Raw genomic sequence first — 9,072 nt, 5'->3', positions numbered from 1 at the left:
AATGTTACAAAATTAAAAAATTACCTTACCGTATACTGTGAAAAATTTGGTTTAACATTGCATTGTCCTTTTACTATAAAATACTTAATTTATGGTTTTTGAAAAAAATAAAATAAAAATTAAGTTCATGCCTGACACGTCAAATATGATTACATTTCACACAAATAATTTTGTTTCTTCTTATTTCTGTTATCAATAATGTACATTAGGGTGTTTTGTGTAACTTTTTCTGTTTGTTAGTGATTTCATGTGTATTGCATTATTTTAGAGTCCATGTCTGTTTTTACAGCTCCTTTCTCAGGAGCTCTGCCAAGAACAGGTAGATTTTGGCCTGTCTACTTAATATTCATGAGCCTCTCTTCTGATTGGCCTGTTGTTTTCTGAGCGATGCACGGCCGTCGGCCAGGCTAACCACAAGTGACTAGGGTCATGTATGCTGTAGCCTGCTGTGGCTTGGTGATGCTCACAAGTAAGGTAAATAAAACACCTGTAATGATGGTGATAAATTATTTGTTAGAGCATAAACATTCACAAACTAGCCTACTGTTAATTTAACATAAAAGCAAACATAGGCTAGGCCTACTACGTGCATGGTTTGGCATAACAGAAATAGCGCAAAGTGCGCTCCCTTAATAATTCCTAAAAAGCTGATATCTCAGTTCATCGCGATCTCACAAAGCACCGTTATCAATGAAGCTGATGGGACAATAAATCTTTCATAATGTCTACACTTCGTTTGTTCTAATCAGAGGATTTTCCAGCATGCAGAATTCAGCACTGAACAAAATCTCAGTTTTGAGCGGTGAGGGGATTCTATCTTTAATCATTTAATGCATCTCATTGCGTTCAAGAAATCAACACATATGTCTGTGATTGGCTACATTGGTCAACGCTGCAAACATGTTATAAATAGAAACTCGCTCTGGCCTGTAAATCGTTTTTATTTACTTTTAGTTATTCTTGTTGCTTTTGTGCAACATATGAATAACGATTTATTTGTTTTTAGATGCTTTATTTTGAGATATTTCTATTTTGCAATTTATATTATTTCTATTCTCCTGCAACCCGCACACACACGAGTGCCTTACCGCCCGCGCCCTCACTCGGCCATCAAATCTGGTCTCGCGGGAGTGCAGGTCTCTACATCCATCCCTTATATACTGTCTATGCATCCACATAGACAGTATATAAACTGGACACAGCGACCCCATTGGATTCAACGGAGACAAGTAAAGTCAATTAGAAGCTTTCACTTCCTGGGGGTCGAGCGTACTGCGCAGACTCAAACCAGAGAACGTCTAATGAGGGGAGAAGTGCCACTCAATAAACTTCCGGTTGCAGTTCCACTCTTGTTCCATATGAGGGCGCTCACATGACGAGTGCAGAATGAATGGAGGTCTATGGAGCTATACCGCTCAAAATCCACTTTTCTTAGGATATAATTTTTTGTCTAGTAATTTGAATGTTGTTTTCGAAAGGGGATGCAAAGAAATTACACATTGCTTGGTGTTAGATTTTTTAGAGTCACTTATTTGCTTTAAAAAGTCTTTCAAAATGTCAATGACGTCAGAATGCTGACGTCATTAGCAGAATGCTAGCGTGTTATGGGCAACAACAACTCAACCTGTAAGAAATCGAAAAGAAATAAGTACTCGTTCATTCAACTTTCGATCTATAACCCATGTTGAACTTGCAAAACCTACAATCAAATCTGAGATTTCTCAACGGCAATCGGGTGAGGGAGACAAATTTAGCCGTCTAGCCCCATTGACTCCCATTCATTTTGCACTCATGGCGAGCGCCCCCAGTGGAACTCTGATTGGAACTACAACCAATAGGACTTAATAGGGCGTTGGAGTGAACAGGCTTTCCGTAGACGGGCTTTGCTCAAACTGAGCTTGATGACGTAGATGTGACGTGAGTAACCCGTCTGTCTTCTAGTAGCTGTGCCAAGAGAAATCTGAATCATTCTCTTCCGAAACTTGCAGAGACGGAGAGTGTGAGTAGGAGGTGTCCATGAGCTAGGAGCAGGAGAAACTTTTAGTAGGTATTCTGATTAATTATTTTGTCATTTTGCCTCCACGTCCCCCCGATTGCGCGCGAGTTTCTCCTCCTGTCCATACGGTAATTTCCTACTGTCAGAGAGTCGCGTGGTTATGACGCAATCGTTAGCCTATTTTTACAAAAATTGCTTCTACAGGGCCATAACGTAAGCTACAAGGTAATGGACCCTTTTATACATTGTCGTGTTTCTTTAGAAATAAATAATGGACAAATGGAGTCTTTAAACGCCTCAGATGTAAAGTTATCCGCTGTCAAAGTGACGCCAAAATGAATGGGAGTCAATGGGATGCTATCAGCAGGTGAGGGTCCGCTAGCCAATGGCGGCGCCCGGGGAAGCTTCAAAATAATATGAAACGCTGCCCCCCTGTGCATCCATCGACTGAACAGTATTTTCTCTACATGTTTCCGTTGTTGTTGCTCAGCAACGATGTGGTCTGGGGTTGGGCAAAAGGAGGGAGGGACGGTGGGCACTCAGTGCTCGGGCTGGGACTGAAAGCGGTGACTGAGAAGTTCTGACATCACATTTTTACGGAATTTACTTCATTGGTAAAATACTATGAAAATGCACTCTTATTTTGTGTTTGTTTGCAAATGTTTTCAATGTACTCAAGGGTGCTTAATTGACCAATTAACTTCAAATAAACAGTTGATTAAAGAGGATATTCTTGAATAGAACATTCCAATGGGAGTTCATCTAGCAAAATATCAAACAATTAAATATACTATGTTGGTTATTAAAATAAAGAATCAATTCAGAATAAATTCCATTGTCTAATTAAAAGTGTTAATATGTAATTAGTCTTTTATATTAAAAAAAGAAGGGAAAAAAGATAAGGTCCCCAAACACACCCAGAAAGGCAGATAGAAGCTGGATGAAGAGACGTGGGAGGGTAGGTGTGAATTTATTTTCTCACTTTCATTTAGAAAATGTGACTGTTCTTTACTTATTTCAAAACTTGAATTTTCTCAAAGATTAGCCAATGTGAGCTCTTTTTCACACACACACACACACACACACACACACACACACACACACAAATCTCAGTCTCCTCTGATGCACTGATGCATTTAATCAGAGCGGCATTTTTCAGTGGAGGGAAAGTAATCATTTTTGCACAATAAGGCCCATCTGAAAACGTCCACTCACATTTGTGTGGTGGCAGCATGCACCCCGGTGGATGCATTATGCATTCCAGTGATAGATTAGACTCATAGTATTTGTGCTGCCCTCTTGATGCTGAATGTCACCTTCTTTAATCATTCTTTCCCAAACAAACAACTTGAGTCTGCTCTTTTCCAAAAACTTTAGGCCCAAAACTGAAGAGAAACCACTCCACTTGGAGTGCTATATCATTTACAGAATGAATTGCAATCACGGAGGAAACACTGATTGACTGGAATAGAAGAGGTTCATGGAAATAAACTACGGTCTTTTATATTGTTATTATTATTAAATTGAAGAATCAGTTGAATTAATGATTTAATGACTTACTCATAATACACAAAGACACATGTCTTTTGGTTAATGCATTAACATTGATTCAATGTAGATTCAATGTTGGTCTGCTATCTGGGACTTGTCTCCACCTACTGGCAAAACAACGCAATCTGCAGAAAGCTTCACTAAAATCGACACAAACATGCAAACAGTCTGCAATGTGCAAACACAGACAAGCGGAGAAATACAAGAGTAAAAAAAAAATCCTGTGGCATGTTGCACAAAACTGGTTTCAGTTGCTACTCAGGTAAGTCCGAGATTAGTTTGAGCAAACTCTGGTTCAGAGTTAATCGCAAACTCTGGATCAAACCTGAGTTGACAGAGAACGTTTATAAAGAGCTTTGTGAGACCGCTGAACCTAATCTAAACCAGGTTGGATTTATCTTAACCTACTCTGAAAAGTTTGTTCAGTTAGCTTCGTGCAGCAGGCCACTGGACAGTATGTAATGGCGCTTTTCCACTGCATGGTACGGTACGGCTCGGTTCGGTACGGCACGCTTTGGCGCTTTTCCACTGCATGGTACGGTACGGCTCGGTTCGGTACGGCTCACTTATGGCGCATTTCCACTGCATGGTACGGTACGGTACGGCTCGCTTCGGCTCGCTTTAAATGGTACCACCTCTGTCGAGGTTCCAAGCGTACCGTACCGATACTAAAATGTGACGTGAAAACACTGCAGGTCACTGATTGGTCAGACAGAAACATAACTACCAGCGTCATTGTATTTACGACACGAGACACTAAACCCGCTAGATTTAAATAGCCAGTAGACAACAGCCAACGCTGTAGCACTTGTTTTAAAAGTACTTGTTTTACTTGTTTTAAAAGAGTATAAACTTAAAAAAAAGAAATGGCTGAATCGTGGTCAGTGGACGAGGTGCGTACTTTCCTCTCGTTGGTTGCCGAGGAGCGGATGGGGTAACACGGAATGAAAAATTCGCATTTAATATGATGATGTCTTTGCAGTAAAGACGGCAACTATAACGATCAGTCCCACCCACTTTGAAGCGGTACTAACTGCAGTGGAAAAGCAACCGAGCTAAAGCGAACCGAACCGTGCCGTACCGAGTCGAGTCGTACCACGCAGTGGAAAAGCGAAGCGAGCCGAACCGTTCCGCGCCGAGTCGAACCGTACCGAGCCAAACCGAGCCGTACCATGCAGTGGAAAAGCGCCATAAGTACTCAGGGTTTACACAACAATTAAAAAGTGGTTAAAACGGAAAAGTTTTTCCATTGCGTTTTTCGTGTACAGAGTACAACATTGTCAAAACTATCCCCGTTCACACAGATCTGCAAAAACGCTGTATTCTGCTGCCAGGCCAGTTGGCGATGTCACTTTGTAAAGAAACACTTTGAGCTGAACATGCAATACGCATGCGCATGACGTCACCGTTTTCACAAATTCGTTCCTGTTTACAGGGACATGATAACAGTATATCGTTTTCAAAAACTTGAATTTGAAACCAGTTTTCAATAGTTTGCATTTTTAAACACCCTTGTAGTTTAAATGAGTAGCCGAAACGCTTAAAAAGTTTCAGTTTTTAGTGGAAAACCGTGTGTGATGTATAACCTCTCAGGTTCAGGGGACCATTACAATGTTTTTTTGCAAGCCAATGGTTTTGATTTTTACTAGCCCACCCCAAAATAATACAATACATTTTTAGCTATGCATTTTATATTTGTTATAAATATTTAGCTATAGTTTTCAATAAATGTCTTATTCACTTATAAATACATGGAAATTACTTTCCAGAAATTATACATCTATAACATCATATTCTTAAACACATATGCCTGAAAGCGACGGGCGAGACAAAACTATTTTGTAGCTTTCAACACATTTTTACTGAAGTCATTTTTGCAAATTCAATAAAATCTCATCTATGTTAGCCAACATCATTTTGGTGACAATTAGCTAGCAGACAACAATGAAAAAAAAACATAATAGAAAACCAAACGTTTTGTCTGTATGACTAACTGTAAATCATCTCTGAACAATGTTATAACTTCATGATTTACCAACATTTTTTAAGTTATTACTTTCCCATTAAAAGAGATAGGCTACCAAACTTATTTCATGTATGGAGCCATAGGCCTACTACAAAACCTCACCATGCCAAGCAAATATACAGAATATCTACTAGAAGTTAGAATTATGTTTATTTATTTAAAAATAATAATAAATAGAAAAAAATCAACAGAACCATACAAATGTTCATCAAGATTCTAAGACATAATTAATTACAAAGACTCACTGAGAAGAGGAAAGGATCTGCGTCGCTTTTTTAAGACGCCATATGAAAATGCAATGGTCAAAAACACCCATCAAGCAGATGTTTGCACACGAACAATTTAAAAGCAGCATATTGGAAACCAGAAACGCGTTTTATATAAACCACTCAAGTATCATTGGCTTACCTGCAGGTCCTGATTCTCAGAGTTGGGAGTTCGCGCGCGTTCACTTCCGAGCAGTTCACGCCATGTCGTTACCGTAATTACGAGATGACAACCTGAGATATTCTACATCTTTTCGGCTCTGGTTCACGTCCTCGCCTCGAACTTGAAATTATGAGTTTCTGTGGCAACGCTATCAATGTTAAAATAGTATAGTAGGAGCTTTCAGAAAATTGATTAGCTGTAATTACGAGTTATGAAGACGTTGGAAACTCGTAATTACAGTAATTCTGACATGGCGTGAAGCGCACCTCATTTCAGTATTCATTTGTAATAGGATAAAACGTATTGATTTAAACATAGAAACGTTTAGATATAGATCATCTATATCCAACAAAGAAAAAATATATATTTTCTGTCTGTATAATTATTGACTTAAAATGATGGGTAACTGACGGCTAGCCAACTTTTTTTAATAACAACTTTATCATGGGTCATCAATAATAAATAAAAATACACCAAAAAAATGTGTATTGTCCCAATTATGATAGTGAACTCATGAGTGCTCATTAAAAAAAGGACACCATACATTTTTATGGACAGAAAAAAATATATAATAATAATAATAAACACCTATTAATTGATAACTATAAGAGACGTTATGACATTTGTGTTTGTGTAAGCCACAAAGCTGCCTAAAAATGATCTGTCCTTTTTAAAAACACAAAATTAAGGGATTTCCAGCTTTCATATCAGACTTGTAGATTTTTTGCAATGACCTAGCCTGATATTTCAAAATCAAAATTCACACATTATATGTTTTTAGTAAGACAGTTGCTATGTTCAAATCATGCTCTTCATCCTGCTGTTCTCTATTCAGCTCCTCAGACCCAGTCTGCCCCTCAGCTTGACCTCCCTGCCAGCCCCTCGTCCATTAAATGTCATGCGTCTTGATGTCCTCATGAGAATGCTGCAAAATATGGAGGAAGTTCAAGAGTGGGTGCAGGCCTGGGAGCAGTGGAAAGAGGTTGGTCAACATCACAAAATTGCCCAGTGTGGCAAGGTATAAAATGAAAAATATTGAAAGGATGAAATGACTGGTTCTCCCAGAGAGTATCTCGGTGCGCCCTGAATTTACTGATCTGCTTCCAGATGTCGGCTACCTTCATCTGATTGGCTGCAGAAGACTCATTAGTCTGTGAAATGTTGTCATGATGCCAAAGAGAACACATAGAACTGCTCAGAATAAAAATATTTAAAAAAACAAAGGGATTTTGTACATTTTTGGGGGGATTTTGTACATCCCTGTTTTCATTTTTAAATTTCATACAATGTAGAATATGCAGCTGTTGCATCGAGGTCTTTATAATGTAGTAGCCTACAAACATATAGAATCAACTTTTTATTTTAGATAGATAGATAGATAGATAGATAGATAGATAGATAGATAGATAGATAGATAGATAGATAGATAGATAGATAGATAGATAGATAGATAGATAGATAGATAGATTATGCGATATGGCCACTAGATGGAAGCATTGTGCACATTTGATGTTTTTTATCAGTTCAGCATAATCTCTGACTAATCTTTGATAATTGATGGTACTATTGCATAATTACATTATTGTCGGTAATTTCATTTAAAATGTTATAGGCACACCACTTTAATAAAAATCTGATTCAATATAACATCAGGCACTGTGTATTTCAGAAGGAACACTGCATTTCACACAGCCCATAAAGAAAGCACACAGAGAGGAAGAAATGATTGAGAGATAAGTAGGAGAAAGCTTTATCCTCATTATGTCCAGACTGAGGGGTCTCGGGACACTTAACATTTCTCAGGATGAAAATATCTCTTTCCCCCTTTGGATTTAGATCTTGGCACAGACAGATATCAAGAGAGCCATCCCCACTTCTCTTATTCCAGGGATGTTTATAAATTTCCTTAAATGTCCATTCAGCCACTGTCACTTGTTTGCTCCCAGAATATCTAAAGATCAATTGCAGTGGATGTCACTCTGCTCCCATAAGCATGTTGTATACAGATTAAGTAGGCTATGTTATGTAAAACACAGCTTCGCCAAAGCCGCCCTTCTCCCAAGAACGTATTTCTCTCAAAGTGATGAAGATGCGGCAAAACAACCTAAACTTCAGCGCACACTGTTTATTTGGAATAAAATGAAGATTTATTTCATAACACACGCTTGTCAAATAAATTTATTTGACCGTCCGCCTCACACAGACAACGCTCAAATCGCTTTGACAATTTGTGAGAAAAAAAAAAGATCCTGTATTTCTATGGCTCATACACACACAGGAAGTCCTAAACAATCTTGTTTGCACTACTGTTCCCCGAGGAGTTGCAGTATGTTGTTAAATCAAGTTATTCGGCATGCGTTGAGTGTCCCTCTGTGCTCTCAGCAACTTGCCTGTGTCCTCACATTGAGAATATGAAAGAACAAACTATTCTTGGCGCAACCAACTCCCAGATGACTTTTGAATCTACTCAAAACATGTATTAACATAATTTTAAAGAGTTTAAAGGCATGTGAAGCATCTATTATCAACATCAAATCAATCAAAAGCTTCAAAAATTGAACTCATATGAAATGTAAACAGCTTGGAAATACCTTTTGAGAGGGAATCCCAGCTTGAAGGCTGCTTTGATTTGCCTGAGTACACTTGAAAAGAGTCTCTGTTTTATAAAGTTGTTGGCATTAGTGCCTCCCCACCATGAATGCTGCTTTCAAAGACTGGATTCCTACCTCAGCCACAACAGATAAAGACACCATATGTTTCACATTGAGCGTTCACAATGTGTTTTATACTAGTCATAGTAAAAAGGCTCATGTTGTGTTAGGCCTCAGAGAAGCTTTACTTTGACCTCACCACTGCCCTTCAAGGCCTTGCTTGCTTTTGTTCTTTTCGTGACTGTGTGTCACATGGACAAGATAACAAGCTTTTTTTCTGACCATATGAATTGTTTTTTTTCTGACCTCATTGGCAGATTTTTTTTATATATATATAAAAAGAAAAATGACTTAATATTGAAGTAATTTTGGGCAACATTTTATTTTACAGTGTCCTTGTTACATGTTACATGTACTTA

This window comes from Rutilus rutilus (assembly GCF_951802725.1).
Source record: "Rutilus rutilus genome assembly, chromosome: 14".
NCBI lineage: Eukaryota > Metazoa > Chordata > Actinopteri > Cypriniformes > Leuciscidae > Rutilus > Rutilus rutilus.
This window is presented reverse-complemented; position numbering follows the sequence as displayed.